The sequence below is a fragment of the Arvicola amphibius genome, chromosome 4 (genome assembly GCF_903992535.2).
Source record: "Arvicola amphibius chromosome 4, mArvAmp1.2, whole genome shotgun sequence".
Classification (NCBI taxonomy): Eukaryota; Metazoa; Chordata; class Mammalia; order Rodentia; family Cricetidae; genus Arvicola; species Arvicola amphibius.
Window position 1 is genome coordinate 128,923,294 of NC_052050.1, and position 21,023 is coordinate 128,944,316.

At 43.5% G+C, this 21,023-nt stretch overlaps 1 protein-coding gene across 11 annotated transcripts in view; it reads right to left on the bottom strand.

Moving 5' to 3' along the window:
* The window catches only part of Sorbs2 (sorbin and SH3 domain containing 2), a 159,476-nt gene that overhangs the window by 124,349 nt on the left and 14,104 nt on the right, over positions 1 to 21,023 (bottom strand). Inside the window, exon 2 of one of the 11 annotated variants that reach the window (XM_042054838.1) lies at positions 823 to 878. The exons of the other annotated variants lie outside the window; for them this stretch is intronic. The gene's annotated coding sequence lies outside the window, so the exon portion shown is untranslated. The remainder of the gene's footprint in view (positions 1 to 822; positions 879 to 21,023) is intronic. 11 annotated transcript variants of the gene reach the window in all.

A 21,023-nucleotide genomic window follows, 5' to 3' on the forward strand; every position in this document is an offset into this window, starting at 1 on the left:
GGGAGATGGGTTGGGGCAGTCATTTCTTCTGAAGTTGATAGGGAAGAATCAAGTAAATCACAATGTGCTTTGGATTTTCTCACAGTTTGTAAAAAGAACATGGGTTAAAGTCAGAAGGAACTTAGTCCTAGAAGCTCACATGGCCTTTTAAATGAAAGTCACCTCACTTGAAGTAGATGACAGGCAGGGCATGGTGTGTCATGTTTCATAAAAATCCTCCAATCTGCAATTTGACAACTTAACCTCACACTGCCTGGAGTGGGACGGGAAGCCAGAGTGGACATTCTTAATGATGGTGCCTTTGTGCTTATTGGTGTCTGAGAATGAAGACAGTGTTGGGACAACGGTGGAGTTCAGTTTCCCTTTCAGTGTTTCCGAGACCCACTCGAGAGATTTCGTCACGTGTGCCTGGGATGTGAGTCGGTGGCAGAGTGCTTGCCGAACATGTACAAGATCCTGGACTCCATCCCCACCCCTCCTCGATAAACAGAAACAATCACTAAGCAAAAAGAAAGTTCTCCTGAGATGCTGCCCTTGCCTCCCTTCCTCTGATGTCCCCTAAGGGCTTCTTCTGAATCAGCTTAAACACAGGTGTCCTGTGCAAATCCCAAACAAGACATTCTTCTGGGAATAAGAGAGGTAAAGGTCAAGGGAAGGTCAGGGTATATTTATATTCTTTGGGCCACTGTCTAATGTCCTTAACTTCACTGAGCTATCTTTTTGTTGTTGCTGTTATTACCAAAATACACGTGTTTAATTTCTTCCCAGCACCATGAGCCCCCGAGCCCAGGCCAACCAAGGTTCCCCGTGAGGGCAGCATACCTTCTGAAGAAATGCACCCAGATCAGAAGGGTATATGAGGCTGTCCTAGGCTGGCTCTAGAAGAGAAATGTTACAATGAGTAGGTGGGTGGGGTCTGCTCATCAGTTTCAAAATGATCAAAATAGAAGCAAGATCTAACCAAGTAGAACCTGACTCTGCCAGGCTGTTTTGTTCTTTACAAAGGTTGACCAAAAAGAAATGGTTGAAAGTAAATTGTGAAAACACATTTATTATTGTGCATGCATTACATATCACAATTAGTTTGTGCTCAATAATTATATGAAATTAGTAAACTAGAGCTATTTTACTTGGGGTCCTATTAGACGGTTATGAAGCAATGTTAACTGTCTTAGCCCATGACAAGTTTTGCTGATTCGTTTCCTCTCTTCTTGGTCCTTATTTAATACAGTATTCTTCTTACAAATATTTATGTGGCCATTGATCAGTGTTTTAATAAAATGGAACCATGGAGTGTAGTAGCAAATTCGTACATTCCACACTTGAATCCTGGACTCTTCTGAGCTTTTCTAGTCCATTCTAAATACGTGTAGAGTAGGGCAGGAGAGGAGAGAGAGAGGTCCATAGAGGGAGGCAATTATTTGTTTTTACTATGAAAGAAGCCTTCCCACAGAGCTCTTCCCGTTTATGCCACTGGGTGCTCCCATACCTTTGTTGTTCCTCCTTAAAGGCAAAAGGTTACTTTTTGTTTCCTGTCATCAAAAATATCTTTCCTTTATCATTGCGCATTCACTATTTTAAAAATCCCCTTTTATGGGTTTATGAGTCTCTGCGATGCGGAGGAGCGCAGTAGCTCCTCTGACTGTAAGGCTTTCTGATGTGCTAACAGAGGCGGAACCCTCCTCCTTTCAGGTAAGTCATACGCTATTTCAAACAAGTGTCTAGGGTTTCTAAATACAAGGTTTAAGCCTGCAGCAGAAATTGGAGACAAAATAGGAAGCTATGGCCTTAGGAAATGGTGTGGGTCTTTTGGAGCTACAGGGAACTTCTCTGTGGTCTTCCACACTCAGCATCAGCCTGTCTCAAGGGATGGCTCTGATTCCATGGTGAGAAGCAAGGCGTGTTTCTGTAGCTCACTCCCCTAACAGAGATAAATACTTCATTTTTGACATCCTAGGATACTTGCTTCAGACGAGTCAGAGTAAATAACTTCTCCCATCTGGGCAGAGTGCCATTTGCAGCATCTACAGATTGGGAAGAAGAGCTTTCTCCCCTAAAGGGAACTACTCTGATGAGGGGAAAGGGCAGGCTACACACTCCGGCATGCACATGCGGTCCGAAGCCAAACGCCAGATCGCCTGCAGTCTTCATTCTGTTTAAGCTACCTGTTTGCAGGTAACATCGAATGATTAATCTCATTAAAGCTGCATCTGCTTCTGTATTAGATGCTTGCTAATCCCTGCACTATTCATGGAAATATTTGATAGTATATATGTCCATGACTGTGTGCATTCTGTCCCCTTAATAGAAAACAGCCTGCGAGCAGAGATCTAAAATCATCGATGAAGACAGTAATGATTAATAGCCGATCCTGGAAGATACTTAGTCTTTAGCATTTTCATACAATTCTAGTATTGCTGAGTTCACCATAAGACAATTATAATATTCCCTGCAGCTTGCACTTATCAAAATTGCTGTCATAAAGCGGTTTCTCAAGCTCTTACATTAAACCAGGCTATGCTTACAGTACCAGACAAGATGGGGCCTGCCATTTCCCCCCATTTACAAATTGGAAATAGAGCCATGGCCAGGTGCCAAGCGACTCAGGCCTCAGTGGTGGGGTGGTTCTCCTGCATAGCAACCTGCCTCTGAAGTCCGTGCTCAGGTAGGGAGTCACTCCCATGGCCATAAAATGGATCTGCTGGAATAGGGGTTAATAGTTCTTGTCAACATTGCTTCTTGAGAGTATGTGTATGGGGAGAATAAAGACTTAATTTCAGTAAATTTTGAAGTTTTATCATCCTCAAAAAATGATTAATCATGAAGATGTTGAGGCACAAACTAGTCTTTTATTAAGCCACAGAGCAAGCTTGCACCTAAGGCTGCCATTCTTTGCAAGTGAGCCTTGAGAGCGTTGCAGAAGCTGCTCATGAGAGACTGGGTAGTTGTGGGTTTCTCATCAGAGAATGTAAGACCCAAAGCAGGAGAAGAAATGGGGAGCTGGGCTGAACATCAATGTCATCCAAGGCCGGAGAGATGACTCAGCAGTTAAGAGCACTGGCTACTTTCCCAGATGACCCAGGTTCATTTCCCATCACCCACATGGCAGCTCACAACTGTCTGCAACTCCAGTTCCAGGGCTTTTGACACCTTCACACAGATGTGCAGGCAAAACAACAAGGGACAATGAAATAAAAATAAAATTTTTAAAGATCAGTGCCATTCATGCAGATAATCACATTGCGTTTTCCTACCGGTAGTAGCACAGAAAAGAGGATCCAAACAAAATACCCTTTCTAAATGGAGTCATCGATTGCGTGTCTCCAGGAGAGTGAGTGACACCAGCCCCATCAGTTTTCCATAGTTATTCGTAGGTGTCTTTAGCCCACAGCCATCCTAATACACCTGTCTGACGGTGTCAAGCCCCTCTAGGACTTTGTGTGGGGCTAACTGATTTATATTTGCTCCTTACTTTCTACAGATCCACTGGGGCGTTGAAAAAAACGTCAGCTATACGACATCTCATCTTCAGCAGGGACGTGGGGAATCAGAAACTGATAGTTCATATCAGGGTAAAAAGCAGGCAAACGTGATTCACCTCACACAGTGCAAGCAAGCCCATTGGTCCCATTTTCCCCATTGTCTCACAGTTCAGCTAACGTGTTAAAATCCCAGGTTAATACGTCAAGAGAAGCCCGGCTTTAAATGTCCATTTCAGCTGAGCTGCTAACCATCAGCGCTTGGTACTGACGGCCACGGTAAGGGTGGTAAGGGTTTGGCACTGATGCTTGCCCACAGTTTCCTCCCTTTCTCTAATTATGCCTCGAGCTTTAAAAGCAATACCTCTCGCTGTGACGAGGAGGGAGGAGGGAGGGAGGTTTCCCAGTGATCGTTCTAACTGGCAAGTGAACTTAGAATTTCCACTGCTTTCGGGTTTCAGGTGTGGAACTTAAGACAGCTGCTGACAGAAGAGCCGCACTGACCTACCTCTGACCCTTGACCTCTCCCCAAAACTCGTGGAGAGAGGGAGGCGGTGGAGGCAAGTGGCCCTCCAAGAGCTTGGAGTCAAGCATGTGGGCCTTTGCCTTCCCTGGGTTGCCTGAGCTCTTCAAGAGGAGTCAGACTGGTAATATACGGGCAGTTGAAAAGACATTAACTTCAAATTGGAAACGGTAAAAAGAAGGGACTCTCACAAAAAAAAAAAAAAAAAAAAAGAAAGAAAAAAAATACCCACAAAACTTTACCAAAGTAAAATCTTAATCTTCTGGAAGATTGGGTACAGCAGTGTTGATTCTGATGTATGGAGAGAGACTGTGCGCATGTGGCCTCACATTGGTGACAATCTAGCACCTTTGTGGGGATCAACACATAGCCAGAAAGGGGGTGAGGAAGCAAAGGCTTTTCCCACCGACAGACCGGTTTTATCTAATCAAGCTCTGTCCACCTTTGGAATACTAGACTCATGCTCAACCCTAAGGAAAACAGAACATATCTTTGCAGTGCTGCAATCTTTGTTCGGTAAATAAGCCTGCCCATGCTATGGGTACACAGAAACAGACTGTGTTGGCCCCGAGGAGGAGACACAAATACAGCTGTTTACCAGTTGGAATGAGTGTACCGGCTCCTGAATGATCTCCGCTGAGCGCGGCTTTAAGGACCACACTGCACTGGGGAAAAAGAAGCACTGGGAGAAGAAAAGAACGGAGTGAAAGCTGGTAGCACATTCTCATGATGTCCACGCTGACTCCTTGCCCAGCATCTGTCTGTGCTTGGCATTTATTCAAGGAGGGGCTGTTCAGGGCATAGCATTCAGCAAGCAAATACTTCGCTGACATGGGAGAGCGCATTGTCCACATTTAAGGCCAGGGTATACTTATTCTTTGGCTCACTGTCTTATGTCTTTAATAATAATGCCCTGGCTAGCACCCCACAGGAGGGTATTTTTGCTAAAATATACCGAATTCATTTCTTCCCAGCTCCTTTCAACCCCAAGCTCAGGCCACTGAGGAGGGCAGCATACCTTCTGAAGAAAGGTACCCAGATCAGAATGGTATATGAGTCTGTCCTATTCTGACTCCAGAAGGAAAATTTAAAGCTCTCTCCTCTCTCTCTCTCTCTCTCTCTCTCTCTCTGTGTGTGTGTGTGTGTGTGAGAGAGAGAGAGAGAGAGAGACAGAGACAGACAGAGACAGAGACAGAGAGAATGATTGTGTTGCTAACCTTCAAGGGTTATTCAAATATTTTCTGAGAATTGGCTGGATTTGGTTCCCTTAGAATGCCATGTGTTTCATTTTTACGCAGAGCTGATGACAGGCTAGACATTCCAACAGGAGTTTAGTTAATTTAACTAATTCCTATCAGGAGAAGCAAAGTAATGGGACTCAGCCCATCCCAGCCAAGGGATTTCCTTCTCCCATAGCAGAGAAAGCCAAACAGACGCTGAGGCTTTGCAAATGGACAAGTTTAGAAATAGTTCTAAGATCCTGCTTTGCCAAATGTTTCATAAAAACTGTTTCCTTTCTGTTTCATGCCAAAAAATGTCACCCCCCTAAATATATTTTTCCCATATCTGGTCACATGTCCGAGATTTTTTTTCTTTTCCAAGAATAAATAATTCTTTCTGGGTTATAAAAATGTCATTTGCTCTATCAGATTGAACACGTCTTTATATAGAAAAAGCATTTGAAACATCCCATCAGTGGCTCGAAGGAGGGATTCTTCCTTGGAATGATTTTATGAATTCAGATGAAATGAACAGTTTTAAATTCCAAATGAGCCTCTTAATGGAAATTTCTGGCTTGTTTCATATTGCTGCCTACTTTTTCTTTTAGTGTCTTTTTACTAGAAAGCATTAAATGACAATTAATTTCTGTCTTTGACCATAATAATGCCTTGGCTGGCGCCCCATGCAAGGATGCTTTCCGGGCTCCATTTTCTATTTGCATAGTTGGGAGGATTCGGCTGCTAGGGTTTCTGAGAACCCTAGCTTTTAAAATGTTTGAACTTGCAAATGAGCTGCCAAGTTTAATAGAAAGTGAATGGAGCTGTCTAAGGCTAGCCTGTGTCCACTCCTCCGCTGGTATCCTATTGATCCTGCTTCCAGGTAAAGCCCAGAGCCCTGGAAAACAGCAATGCACGGGTTGCGTGGCTATTTTCTCTTCTACCAGATCAGCGTGGTAATTACATTTGCAAAGTCAGAAAGCTGAGTAAGGAGTCTTGAAAGTTGGAAACAGGGCAAAAAATGGGAAGATGCTTGAAAAAGCAGTAATATTTATACATCTGAAATGTGCTAAATATTCATAGAGAAACAAACCAAATGTGGTCTCTCTCCTAAAGCTATTACGAATGCGACATGCTACATATTTAAAGTTTAACACTTGGTATTGATGACTAACCATGGTCAGCAAGCCCACTGTGGGCAAAAAGACTTCTAGTTGGTCTATAGTGTTATTACCAGTTAGCAGGTTAATTTAGTTATGATTGCTTTGTTGGTGTGCAAAGAGGTATTCAAGGGTGAGGAGAAAGAGGTTCTAGTTCCACACAAATGACTCCTTCAAAATGTCATATTTCAAAAGTCCTGATTATCCCCCCTTAAGCCTAAAACTTAGAGAGTAATTAAAGATGAGAAAGTACAAACATTTCTGAGACCACATGGCAATACCACACAACTGCTTCAGGTAAACCAACATCTCTCAGAAATTAGCAATCTATTCAAAAACAAGAAGGTGCGACTAATTGTTCTGTTCTGCCATCCTGCCGGAAATCCCACCAACAACCTCAGCACCCATCTCTCATGTTACTTTGACATACTCCATCCCCACACATGCATAGGAAATGAAGCATTTACATTCTGGAAATATCAAGCACTCGAAGACACTTACATTCTGTTGAACCAGGTCTCCCATGACAACGGTATAACCCAACGCAGAGGATGTGCCCTTTAGAAACAGCGAAATCAGCATCATGATGCCCCGAGTCCGAAATAATACCCTTCATGTGCTGCAATTGGTTTAGTGTTGGCGCTATAAAAAATAGATGATGGAAAGGCAGAGAGCTCCGGACAGAAACACAAGTCCTCTGTGGGAGGTGGGGTCTTGTCTGGAAAGGGAGCAGAAGGAAGCGGTGGTCCGGTCTAATCACTGTCCTATGCTGACAAGTGGCTACTCATGTCGCGTACACAAGCTGCCAGGGCATTCATCATCGTGGGCACGGGGCAACGCCTGGTTCAGTTTTCATAAGTGGCAGGAAGCTAAACATATGCACGCCTGCTAGAATTCCTCGGGCACAGAAATGTGAGCCTATAGAATGTCACTGTGGGGTGGGCAGGCTGGCTGGGCCCTTTATGGTTGTTTGGGTTTTCTTTAGTACTTTTGCCAAAGGATACTTTTCAACACCAGAATGCCCTGTGGCTATGGCGTAAAGAGAGCCAGGAAGCGGGGCAATAAAGACTGGAAGGTCACCCCGTTTATGCTACGGCAAGCAGTGAAGCTGGGGGGCCTGAGCCTGTGACAGCAGCTCAGATGATAAACAAGTGCATGTACCAATCAATGCTTTGGTTTGTACTCCAAGCCCCAAATGTAGGGAAAATGTGTGGAAGCCGCAAAGCTGAGACCTGTGGTCTGCTCCTTGCCCAAATATAACAACATCAGTGATCATAAGTATGTAAAATACGACAAGGTCATCAAGAAAAGATTCAGCTGAAGGGCTGAAGGTGCGGATTTAATTGGTCCAGTGCTCGGAGTGTAGCATGAAGACTTAAATTCAGATTCTCAGCCCTCGTGTATAGAGTCAGCTGTGGTTGTGAGGTGCCTGTAATCCATGCCTGGGAGGCAGACACAGGAGGGTCCCTAGGGCTCAGCCGTCAGCAGATCTAATCTAATTGGTGAGTTTCGGGATCAGTGAGAGACCCTGCCTCAAAAAATAAGGTGGCGGTGCCAGAGAGAAAGATTCCCAGTGTTGACTTGTAGCCTCCACATGCACGTGTAAATACCTGATGTAATTTTGCTCTCTCAAACACACTCATAGATATAATGCTCTCTCTCTCTCTTGCTCTCTCTCTCTCTCTCTCTCTCTCTCACACACACACACACACACACACACACACACACATGGACTCAAAACACCATTTGAAACCTTCAACATTCTGTAAGACAGCTTACAGCTCTTTTGCATGTCTGTGCCTCTTACACTTAAATAGAATCCTTGCCCAAGATCAGCCTCTCTTCTCACCTTTCATTCTGCTCCTCAGTCTGTGGTTTTCTTAGTGCACAGCATGAAGCCAACTGAAAATACAGGTCTGCTTTCCTTATCTCTTTTGGTGATGAATCATACCCCGGCCAATTGACAAGAGCAAACTGCAAACCGAGCTTGGCCTTCTGGATGATCATTAAGATGCACATCTCCTTACCCCACCCTGTGCACCACTTCATCCTGGTCTGCATCCATTTTGTCTTCGGTCCTGCTTTTCAGACTTCCTGTGTCTGGGTTGTCTTTAGTCTTTCCCAAATCAGAGAGATTTGTCCTGATTTTCTCAACGTGCCTCCCTTGGTTGTGCAGCCTCTTTATTTCCAGTTGAACTCAAACCACTGGCATGGTTTTCCATTATGTTTGGTGAAGGCAAATGTCTACTCCTCTGTGTCGAACAATTTTTGGTGTAGAGTTTAAGCAACACTAAGGATCAGACTTTTCAAGCATGTTGGCTGACATTTTACGGCTACTCAGTTTCTAAGGTAGGCAGGAAATAAAAAGCAACCGACCAACCAAACAACCAAACAAAAAAAGCAAAACAACACACCGTCAGCGTGACTGTAGCTGTGACCTCTTCGAACCCTCCTGTGACTGTTCGTTGGCCGCCTACCTTGGCACAGCACAAAGTAGAAACCATAGATTTTGTCAATTACTCTCCATTCATTCCCTGACCACTCATTCTTTTTAGTATTCATTGAATCCCTAACTAATTTCCAGGCCAAAAAAGGACCAGAAGTGTCCAGAGAAAACTAGGGTCAATGTACACATGGAGCTGAAATTCCATTGCTGTTTACTTTGGGATCAAATAATATAATCTATCAAACCTGCACACCATAGCGCCTCAGATGTGGAAAATTCTCAAGAGCTATTAGTTATTGCCATGGCCATAAAAAATAGATGCTTAGGCGAAGTTTTAACTGGATTAGGCTGAAATAATAAATAAAGACCAGGGCTGAGGCAATGACAGTGTTTGCAAATAGAAAGACCTCTGTTCAAATGCTCCGGAATCCACACACAGAAAAAGCCAGTGTGGAAGAATGTGACTGTAACCCCAAAGACGTGAGGCAGAGACAGGAGGGTTCTGAGGGCTTGGTGGCCAGTCAGTCTAGCCAGTGTGTGGGATCCAGGCTCAATGAGACCCCCTGTATCAATAAATAAAGCAGAGAGTGATAGAACAAGCCAGCGGACACCGCTTTTGTCCTCTATATGTGCACGCGTGGGTGTGAACGCCATACTCACACTCCCAGGAAACCCCAAACCTGCACTAGTAAAAAAAAAAGAGAAAAGAAATGAAATTCAGGGGGAGCAATTATTTCCCAAGCATGACTGACACTAAGTAGGCTCATGGTATCTCCTAAGCCGTACTAATTTTTGAGGTGTTGCACGTCCAGGAATATAGAGGGCAAACCTGCCCACCCACTCTGTATACCTGCACAGCCCCCAGCAGGAGCTGGAACCCCTTTAACAGTTGAACCAATGTCACAGCAGCTTGTAACTTTGAGCCCTTTGGCCCTGGCTGGTCCTGGCTCCGTTTCCTGGAGAGACATCTTGTTTACACCCATCTACCCAAGCAACCTAGATCTGAACTTAAGATCGGAGAGGCAGCAGTGTGGACGTTCAGTGTGCTATTCTTTATTAGGTACACTGTCATCTCTGAGTTCCATCTTCATTTCTTAGTGTTACACGGCATCCTGGTGATGTGGGCTGGTTTACCGACTTGCAGCTTAGGGGAAATTTGCCGTCGGCAACTAATTTGATCTCACCGTATCTGGCCTTGCTAGGAATCATAGGATCTTTTTAGTTATCTCTCTCTTTTGCATACCCGTTTCATTATTGATATCTCAACTGGAGATCAAACTTTGGTTTCCCCTTGATTTGCCAAAGATTTCCCAGCTAGCTTCCCAATGGCTACCTGGTATGACAGAACTCAGATAAACCTTTGGCGTATTGCAAGAATGGGCATTGCAGTTGCTTATTCTGTGGTTTCCTTTGGTAATGAATATGAAACCATGCATCTAAAACTTATATGTGATGATTTATTGCCTCCCTTATCTATTTCACAGTATCCTGCAACTATACTTGTAGCTTCCCAAACATATCAATTTACTCTATGACTTCCCGCATCTGTCCTCCACATCCCCTGGATTTCATGCTAGACAGGGATCAAGTGTCCATGCGTGTTGGACATGTGGACTTTTCCTCCCTTTCCCCTTATTTTTGTTATGCTCTTTCCATGTTTACTTCCTAAACGCGCATGTGGTTGGATGCCGCTACAGTAACGCCATTACACTGTGCTCACGTGACGGATGGGAGTCCCAAACAGTGGTTCCCACAGCATAAGCTGTTGCATTCACGGGGAGCTTGGAACCACAGTCAGCCCGATGTGGCCTTTCCCAGATTCCTGAAAGTAACTGGGAGGTTTTTGAACCAATATGAAGACTTCAACTCGAGCTGCTTAAAGAACTCCTTGATGTAGGCCTGTGCTACTGGTCTCCGTGGCCACTATCTTTCGACCATGACCTTTCCCACCACATTCCAGTCTTCTCAAAAAGCTGGGGGAGAGCCAGCTCTCAGAAATACGCCTTCCTGCTCTACTTTTGATCTTTCCATGCATCAACAAAACCTTAATGACATCTCTCCACACTGGAAGCTATGGAAAAGGAAGCCCGAGGGAAATCACAGGAGGAATAACAAGCTGACGGGCACAGAGAGGGAAGGAGCAAGTGGCTTTTCGTCAGGGCTCAGTTTCTGTGAGATTTATGGCAGGCCATGTTTTCTCTCCACTTAAGCAGCTTGAAGGGTTATAGAAAGATGAATGCCTAGTGGGAAAATTCAAATACATTTACTCATGTCTGAGAGTGCTCCAACACTATCGTGAAGCATGTTCTCGGCATGTTTTACACAGTGTGATAAATCTTTCTGGCTCTCCATAGTCACTTTGATTTGATTAGAGTACACCAGCGCCAATATAGCATGGAGCTAGTGGCCGGAACGAGCTCTAGAAAGCAAAGTTGAGCATGGTGGGATTGGTGTATGCTTAGGAATATGAAGGGTGCGACCTCAGTACGGGCTTTAGGCCTTCTAAGATGTAAAATCATTTTTGTTACTACTGTTATGAATTGCAATGTAAATATCGGTGTTTTCTGATGGTCTTAGGCAAACCCTGTGAAAAGGTTCTTTAATCCCCCTGAAGGGGTCACAACCCGTAGGTTGAGAACCACTGACATAAGAGAAAGGACATTCTTGTCATTTCTCACAGACAGCTGGAGTTGCTAGGGTGATTAGTCCTTTGTTGGAGTCCACCACGCCCACGCTAGATGAATCAGGCCCCAAGGTCAGGCGACTGGTGTCTCCTTGTCCCTTGACAGCTACTTGCTCTGTCCCTGGAAGGTCCTGGCTCATCTAAGCTGTGGTAAGAGCTGGTAACCAAGCTTGTTTTCACTTGAGACACACTCTATAAGTTTTCAGTGACTGCTCCAAGGTGGGAAGGGCTGCTCTCACTTGAACTAGGAAATCAGCATCTAATCAGAGATGATTGGAACGCGTGACCTTAGCTTCATTAGTTGGTGCCAAGTTTTAATGAAGGGAAATGCCATTCAGGGCCCCCGTGAGGGCTGAGTGGAGAATAGCTGCATTCCTGGTTCCTCCCATAGTCGCCAGGAAAACTCGAATCGTGCTGACTTTGGTTTATGCGATATGTTCTTGAAAATATTCTCATCCTAAAGACAGCTGGGGCCTGGGAATGTTACAGTTCATTGGGCTGAGGAAGCTCTGACGCTGTGGCTAAGAGCATCCCCAGAATCATGCCTGCTCTGAGCTACCTCTGGAAAGAGCAGAGATGGGCAGGGAAGAGTTAATTGCCTTGACCTTCCTGCCTTCCTGATATCCCAATGAGAGTTAGTCTTAATGGAAAAGGTGTGGAGTCCTCATAATGTATTAAGAAAAAGAAAGGAAGAGAGGAAAAGGAAAGGAGAGGAGAGGAGAGGAGAGGAGAGGAGAGGAGAGGAGAGGAGAGGAGAGAAGAGAAGAGAAGAGAAGAGAAGAGAAGAGAAGAGAAGAGAAGAGAAGAGAAGAGAAGAGAAGAGAAGAGAAGAGAAGAGAAAGCTAGCCAACTTTTCATCTGAAATCCTGATAGGACTGGAAACCAATTCATCCACTACACAGACCTCCAATTCCTCCTGCCCAGCTTGGCTCAGAATTACGGAGATCAGCACATTAAATTGTGTAGCCTTACAGTACATGGGCTTTGATGCTAGTAGCATTTTATGAAAGGAAAAACTAGGGATGAATTATTTCAGAGCCTTCATTAATGTATGAGGAGGTGCATTTGGTGGCGTTGGGGGACAGCATGACACCGCAAAATAGAATAGTTTACAGATTAATAGAAGAGTTTCAGTTGTCCCTTCAGACAAACCAGCTCAGACAGAAACAGGGGCCAGGGCCTCCGTGCAAAGGTGGAGAGGGAAAAATGCATGCTCACTAGCTATTTACTGTTTGAGAGCCTTACAAGAAAAATAATAGAAATTAATCTTAAGGGATTGTTGCTCACCTGCTGGGTGCTATGACTTCAGTTTCAGCAAACACTTGCTGAGCTGGTTAGGAAGTAGACTCACTGGGGGAGTAGTTAGCCTCTGTAGTGGCTGTTTATAGGGATATGTGGAAATATCACCATCTGGTCTCATCAGCACACTGCAGAGACATATTATGCTGCGGAGAACTGATACTGGTCTCCGGAATGTCCTCCTGAGGCTAGAATCCTTTCTCCACCCTCACGTAGCAAGCTGATTCAGACAAGAATTTTCCCCTTAACTGCTGTAAGAGCATCTCTGGTCCATAAAAGGAAAAGGATGAACCTAAAGCATCATTCACGTGTGTCTACGATGCGTGTTCATACATAAACTTTAGACAACCGGCTGAGGAGCGGCTCTAATGTTAAAAAGAGGAAGGCAGGCGTCAGGCAACTGCCTAACTGGTCCTAGAGCCTAAACCACTCTGAATATAGTAGAGGAATATAATATGGACCACAATAGGAACGAAATATGGACATGAACATGTATAAACAAATCTATGGAATTAGGTGGTTTTGAGAGGAGAGAAATAGAAAAAGAACAGAGATCAGAGAAAGATGCCGGATGCCATGACCTAACTGCTTTTCCCGGTGCTGTAATAAAACATTGAGATAAAAGCAAGAAAGATTGGGGCGGGGCTTATCATGGCCAAGATGTTGTGTTGTCAGGGAGCTTGAGACAGCTGCTCACACTGAGACAGCTGCTCACACTGCATCACGGTCAAGGAACACAGACAGTAGATGCTAGAACTCAAGCTGGGGTGGGGAGTGGCACTACCTTCTTTTGGGTGGGTCTTCCAACTCCAGTGAATTCAATTAAGATAATATCTCCTGGGCAAAACCTGACGCTAATCTTGTCTTAAGTGCCCCTCATAATTGTTCCTGGAAGTTTGTCTGAGGTGTTTCCGGATCCTGTCAAGCTGAGAGTTCTAACCATCACACATTGTCAAGCACAGAAATGAAAAGAAATGAAGATAACCCCACTAAAGAAAGGTGGAGAAAGGGTTTGTCCCCCCCCCCCGGCATTAACACATATTATGATGCAAAAACAGTTTTGTATTAAGCGAAAATTTATGGATATTGAGGATCAACTGGCCTGATTTTGCTTTCCAAGGAACAGGTGACATCTGGAGACAGTTTCAATTGCAATTATTAAACTACGGAGAGGTGTTAATTGGCTTCTCATAAAGGACAGGATGTTACTAAATATCCAACAGCGTGCCAGAGAATCCACTATGACAAATAATCATTCGATCAAAATGCTGATAATGCCAAGGATGAGAAACTTCGTCCAGGGGGTCTCCGTGCAAACAGAGCAAGAGCTTAAGGAGGAATCGCATCATCTAGCTGCAGAGCAGGATCGTCCAGTTGGTGCATGCTAACAGTGCATACTTGTTAAAAATGAAACGAAGTAACATTATTATTATAGTTAGAATCCACATCTATCTGTGTAGCATAGTCGGCTTTCAAAGACTATTAAGAAAGAATGCCGACACTGGCTATAAATTGAAGGGAACATCCATCCAAATCATGGCAGCGGAAGGCAGTGGTGAGCGCACAAACCTTTTCAGACAGAACCTAGAAACTGTTAGCAGAAAATGATCTCAAAATAAGACTAGAGGGAGTAATTTAATTAAGTCTGGCTGTGGTTCCATTTTATATTTGTCTTTTCAAACTGTTAATAAACGTTGACCCATTTAGTCAAGACAAAACATGCAGCCTGAGGAATTTGTGTCCTTTTCTGGTACCTAATGGATGTGTATCAGACAAGAAAATATTGCTTGTCTTGTGCTCATAATACTTTATACTTAAATTGGATATCTACCAATATACCACCACATTTAGGACTGTAGAGGGACCGTCACCAAACATATAAAGCACCCATTCCTCAAGGGGGCAGGGGCTTTCTGCAGAGTCACTGAACATAGCTACGAGTATTCCAACGGGTTGTTACAGCACATTAGCCACAAACAATTTTCATCCTAGGAAGTACACTTACTGCAATTACTGGTGCATAATGAATATTTGATCCTAATTAGACCTAATGGATGAATTAAAATTCTGTATTGGCCAAGCTGGTTTTTTTTTTTTTTTTTTTTTTTTTTTTTTTTTTTTTTTTGGACACTGGTCCATAAGTATGAAAAGAAAAAGTCTGGGGAGATGGAGTTTTGAATTGTAATCATTTTAATGTGACTGCTCATCTTGCTCATTTTTCAGAGTCAATTAGCAATGATGAAGAGTTGTCTGGGACTCTCATAAAATGTAGATGTGGTTTAAAAAAATCGACAAGATTCCAAATAGTATCAGTGCCACATAATTTGCATTAAATAAGACATTTTCAATTTCTTTGCTTAATTTATTTTATTTCCTTGGGAAATTTCAAGTTTAAAATGTACTTCCAACAGAACATAATCATACAAATTCTAACTGGGATACTGACTAGAAATTTGACTAAACATATTCATGACTATTTTTTGAAGAGCATTTGAAAGAATTCCCTAAGAGTACCAAAAGGACCACTTCCACTCTTCCTTCAGTTTCGCTAGGAAAACTTCCTCTTCTGAGGGAGAAAGAGTCAGCAAAAGGAGAAACTGTGGATGCATAACTAAAATACTTTCAAATGGAATAGGAAAGCTAAATTCTCTGATTTTTTTTTTCTCCTAAGTCATAGCACCATGGTATAAGGGTTTTGGTTCAATGTTATTCATGTGTCTTTTAAAAATGTATCTGTGGGAAATATAACTTCATATATATTCACAAACTTCTTCACGACACATTCACAATTTATATTATCATCATGTAATTCTAGAGTCTTACCAAGTGTGTGAAGTTATCCAACTCTGACACTAACAACTTCCAAACCTTCAAGGCTGAACACCAGAAAAATCAAAGAGCCGATGCAGGTCAGTTGGATGTGAAAGACCTCTGTCCCTGGCTGGCAGTCATTTAGAATAAGGCTTCCTCTACACGTTGTCCCGCCATTCCATAGGTGCCCAGAGTCTACGGCACTGGCTAAACCCAATGAGCAGAGGGGAAGAGAGGGGAAATATGGAGGTTATAGGCACTGGGAAGTAGACGGACAGGGGGATGGACCACTTTCATTAGCTGGATGTGGGTGACTGTGACCTGGCTGTGTGCCCACGAGGAGAGGAAAGGGGCGTTCTTTTAAATGCATAGCATCATCTCTGGGAATTCAATCACAAGGAGGAAAAGAAGTCATTTGTCTGTGTACTTGACAGCTTTAGAATCAACGCTCAGTTCTCTCCTTCAACAGAACGTTGATCTAAGGTACAGTTCTGGTTTGGCTGTGTATCAAAATGGTCACCCCTTGTTCCCATAAGCTGACCACAGAGCCAGCCAATCAGATGTCCTGCCTCGATCCCCTTCGGGCTCTTGGTATTTGTCTTGGTCTTTGTTTCACGTGGTGAGTGACATCCTTGCTTCCCTTCAGTTATGGATGAGATTTAATTATCACCTATGTTCATTTTCACATGGGAAAGAGTCACTGTAACCTGGATCGAGGTCATGGATTCCACTGTCCTCACATGGTCCTTTAAATCACTGGCTCTCAACCTTCCTTTAATATAGTTCCTCATGTTGTGGTAACCCCCAACCATAAAATTATTTCCATTGGTACTTTATAATTTTGCCACTGTTATGAATCATAATGCAAATGTATGATATGCAGGATATCTGGTATGTGACCCCTGTGGGGGTCATGGCCCACAGGTTGAGAACCACTGCTTTAAACCTTCCGGAAGGTAAAAATGCAAGAGAACCACAGGTCCCTACAGTATGTACAAATATGAGGATTTAGCCATCCAAGACACTTTTCTAGCCACAAAATAAACTACTTAAAATATGGTTTAAAAATACCAGGATCTTAATAATGCCGGGCATAATTTGCAACAGATATTAGGGGAGACATCACAATGAAAATGGCATTGAGCTTGTAAATCGTGATGGGTTTTGAAAGCCCAGATGCGATTATCAACCTAAACCAGGTTACAGGGACCAAAGTTTTCCGTTTAACTTTCTAATCATTTGGTATTAGAACTAGATGGGTCTTCAGAGCTTCATTCATTTTTTTTTTCTTTTAAGAGCTCTCCTTTTGAAGGAAACATCTCCCTATTCATACTTCAGTAGGAATAAATTCTGAGGCTTATGTATCTCACTTTTATTTATTTATTGGTGTATGTTGTATATGTCTGTAGTGCCTGTGCGTAGGAGGTGGGCTCCTATGTGTGTGTGCGTGTGGAAGTTAGAGGATGACTCTGCACCTCTTCTCTCATTCTCCACTTTAGTTTTCAAGGCAGGATCTCTCATGGGACCCAGAGCTCATTGTGTGGGATGGAAGGGTCAGCCAGTGAGTCCCTGAGGTCCTCCTGTCTCTGTCCCCCAGTACTTGGGTTATAGCCCTGCGTTATCATAGTCAGTTTTTAAGTCAGTTCTGGGGATTTGAACTCAGGTCCTCAGGCTTGCCCGGCAATCACCTCACACACGGATCCATCTTCCCAATGCCCTGATTTTATCGTGATTGCACACCTAACCGCAGTGACCTAAGGGCTTAAACTTGGAGTTTCAGGGAAAAAAAAGATCTGAAATAAGTTTACATCAGTTACCAAAGCCAAAAATAAAACAGCCCCCAGATTTTTACACGTGTTGTAAAGGAGTCACAAGATTCAGGCAGTTTAATAGGAGACAAATAAGGACATCCAAGAATTTTAATAGTGCGCAGATTATCTGGACCACTGGTGGGGAGAACGGACAAGAAGTCCCTGGAACTCTTCATTGACAGCTTGTTAGAGGGCGAGCGCTCCAGCCAATGCCTCTCCAGCATGCCCTGATCCTGTCCACGCCGTTACAACCATTGGTCACAGCAGGACATGTAGCTAGCTCTATGAAATTGAAAGACTATTTTTAGCCATGATCAAACTTCCTCCTTCCCCTAGCTAGACACTACCTATTTACATCACATGGGCTTGAACTGTACATACTTTCCCAAGGCATGACCAGGATGCTTTATGAAATTTTGTCCTTCTGGTTGAAGATCCTGATTTTAGGCAGTTTATTTTCTGGACAGAAAGCAGGCCTGTCAGTCCACACACTAAAATTGTACTTCTTTAAGCCATCCTAAACCTCAGGCCATGTGTCCTGGTGACTACAGCCGGAACACTGCGTATCTTTACAGGACCAGCCTGCAGAACTGTATTTACTGTACTGGATTTAGACCTATTGACATCCTGCTGGGGCCAGTTTCTATTTCTCCCACTGTTTTCTTGTTGGATTGCAGGGAATCCCAGGAGTCTAATTTTTAGGAAGGTCTGATTTACTAACATATGTTTTATGGTATTATCTACATCATTTTCCCCCTTTGACCTCAGTGGCTTCTCTTATGACCTAAGATATTCAGATAACTCAAAGTTTCTTATAAATGTGATTTTTCCTATAACACCATGTTGATGATGTTGTTGACCCATAATTATCTTCAGGAATGAGATAAATTATTCACTAATGGGGAAAAGATAGATCAAAGTTTTTTTCAATTTTGTTTGTTTTTTTGGGGGGGGATCGTGTGTGTGTGTGTGTGTGTGTGTGTGCATGCGCGCATGTGCATGTGTGCTCAAAAAGCATATAATGGAGGCCCAAATTTCCATTCTCAGTGCTTACACATGGTACCCTCTAGAACCCTTTGCACATGTCCGTTCTCAATGATACCGTAACTTGGCAGTCAGAAACTGCAGGAATGATACCTTTCTATTGTAGCAGTTCTTTGATGGGTTCCAAGTCCTCCAGCAGGGCTCGGACTTGGACATTCCTCAAATTTGGATGTGCAGGAGCGAATGACTGTGTCTTGTCACGAATGACAAGGACGTCAGTATGGCTAAGTTTAGAAGTAAAGCATATCCATGGTATGTCACAAGCCTGAGGGGAAGATAAGGCCCTCTGTCTTAAAGACATGACGTAGGCTTGAACAAGGCTGTTTTATACAAAGATGGTGCCACGTGCATGTCAGCCTCTAAGAGCTGACCTCTCTCTCTCTCTCTCTCTCTCTCTCTCTCTCTCTCTCTCTCTCTCTCTCTCTCTCCTCTAATTCTCACAATTCCATTCACAGGCCCTTGTATCCAATTTTTATATGTAAGGGGATGAGGTGTTTCGTTTGTGCATTGAGAAACAAAATAAGCGTTGTGTGTGTGTGTGGTGGAGGGAAAAGGTGTTGCCCCAGTGCTGTGCTGGATGGCTGACTTCGTTGTGTGCAAACTGAATGGCAGCATGTAGGGAGAACACTGGCTCAACAGTTCACCTAAAAGCAGCTCCTAACGAATGAGCAGAGTACAGAAGACTTAAATCTCCAATGTAAACGAGTCTCCTGGAGGCTGATAGGGGCTTTTCCCCCTGCAATTTAAAAATATGTGGAGAATGGACTCATTCAGCAAGATCTGGTCGTGTCTTCGATGACTACTCTAGAAGTCATTTATTGCAATAAATACTCAGGGGTCAAACGTTATTTTGGACGTGGTAGAAAATCACTACTGTAATTCTTTTACTTGCGTTTACCTCTCCTATTGAGAGCCTCATGTGCTATATTATATTTAGTTTCCAAGGAAGGACATTAAGTGACTTTTTAAAATTGCTCTCTATGATTTGGCCAAACATGAGGAAGCAATATGCAAAAGAGCAACCAAATGCCTGTATAAGCATCCTGGGTCTGTACAGACTGTGTGACCTTCAGCAAGCATTTGCTAGAACGATACTGAATGCTGGGAGAGAAAAGGCATGAAAGGGTGCAGCTCCCTGCACGTAAGAGCCCACGGGAGGACCTAGAATGTGAATGGTAGCACCAGGGGAAGAAAAACTGACCTTGTTCTGAATAATCTTTCAGTATGCTTGAAAAGTGGAAATACTTCATTCCAAATGAGAGCTGCTTTCAATTACACAGTAAAAAGTTAGTAGATATAACACCAATGCACTGTTAATGCACACACACACACACACACATACACAGAGAGAGAGAGAGACAGACAGAGAGAGACAGAGACAGAGACAGAGAGACAAGAATTCTCTTGCAGTCCTAGGCAGATACCACAGGCCATCAAGTGCTTGCTGAACAAGCATGAGGACCTGAGTTGGCTCCGCAGAACCACATAAAATATCTGGGCATGGTGGCACACATTTTTAACCCCAGCACTGGGAGACACAAACAAACAGCTCCCTAGAGCATAATGGCTATCCATTTCTTTCTAATAAATGAGTTCTCTAGCGAGAGACTCTGTCTCAAAAAACAAGGTAGATATTCCTTGAGGAAGGACAAGACAGGCTGATTTCTGGCCTCTACATGTACACACACACACACACACACACACACACACACACACACAGAGTGATCTTTTGCATGAACCAGAAAGGATGGAAATGAAAAGTTTACTAGTAAAACTAAGAAGTGTTGTAAGTATCCACACATAACTGGTTTGGGTGCTTAAAGCCACATTCTCATTGAATGAGATGAGAGTCCTAAGGAGCCTTAGGTGCTTCAGCAATTTGTTTCTTAATATTCTACATGAATATTTACTGCTATATATGAATTTATGGAGTTTGTGGTCTTAATAGATCAGCTTTATCAAACCAGGGTGCTATGCTTTGGCACTGATCCTACAGACACCATAGTAGCACCCAGTAATTGCTGACAAAGCAGCGGTTTGGGAAGATTGTTAATACTTTGGTAGGAGAGTCTGGGGAGATGTGCTCTCTGAAGTAAACAGCAGAGCTGGCATTGGCTCTGTGCGCTAAGCAAATTCCACTGAACCACACCCTTTCCTTCTGAATGAGCTGGGAAATGTTGCCAGCTCTGCCTTTCCCCTTAGAAATCATGGGGGGCTATTTATTCCTAAACACGATGCACTGGATTTACCTTCATGGCTTAATAGGGCCATGGTGTGTGTGGGGGGGTGGGGTGGGTACAAAACAGGGGAATTTGGGAGATGGAACTGTATATGCAAAGCTCATCTGCTTCTCACAGGATACTGGCAACCGCAAGAGTTTAGGCTGGTGGGAGGCAAGAAAGATGCAACAAGAAGTCAGGATTCTCCTCAGAAATCCTAGCCAGGAGTGTTGCAAGAGCCTTGTAACTACGGCAAGGGAAATACTGAAGCATCAATGAATGGTGACTAAGGAGGAGTGGAGAGAACTTTGCCCATTTGTCTAAGATTCCA